Below are 684 nucleotides of genomic sequence, written 5' to 3' on the forward strand. Positions count from 1 at the left end.
CACTCACCGTGGTAAGGAGCTAGTCTGTCAGGTGGACCACCTTGCATTTTGACGATGGAGTCTTTTGTGTGAATCCGAATAACCACATCATTCAGTTTCTTCACGACTCTGAAGGGTCCTTCCCAAAACGTCTGGAGTTTCGGGCAGAGTCCTTTCCGGTGCTTCGGGTTCCCGAGCCAGATGAGGTCTCCTTCCTCGAAGTCATGATTCGTGGTCCTAGCGTCGTGGCCGTTCTTCATCTTCTCGGAGCCGATGTTCATCCGGTCATTCGCGATTGCCAACGCCCATACTATGCTGTAAACACCGGTTCTCGTCCGATCACCGAAGTTAAGCAGCATCGGGCGCGGTTAGTACTTGGGAGAGTGACCACCTCTGAACACCGCGTGCTGTTGGCATCACTTTTTTATGCTTTGTATACTCCCTTGTAACTATGTATCTATGCATCTTGCGACCACACAAAAGTCACACTCTTTTTTCCTCTATAATTATTCACGGACTAGGAAGTGCGTAACGCTTTCCCTAGCCGTTTGCGCTTTACAAATAATTTGCAACTGGATTGGTCTTTTTAATCTATTTTCATGTGGAAATCGTGTATTGTATGATACTTGGAATGCAACAGACATTAACATGTGTACTCTTCTCCTAGTCACTTATTTTTGTACACTATATTTGTATCCATCCCGC

At 46.2% G+C, this 684-nt stretch overlaps 1 pseudogene; it reads left to right on the plus strand.

Moving 5' to 3' along the window:
- Positions 1-276: 276 nt before the first annotated feature.
- Positions 277-395, plus strand: LOC149079520 (5S ribosomal RNA; annotated as a pseudogene).
- The last annotated feature ends 289 nt before the right edge of the window (positions 396-684 follow it).

Source organism: Pholcus phalangioides, unplaced genomic scaffold (assembly GCF_987345545.1).
Source record: "Pholcus phalangioides strain wild (caught in Gottingen) unplaced genomic scaffold, Ppha-v1.0 ptg000012l_1, whole genome shotgun sequence".
Taxonomy (NCBI): domain Eukaryota; kingdom Metazoa; phylum Arthropoda; class Arachnida; order Araneae; family Pholcidae; genus Pholcus; species Pholcus phalangioides.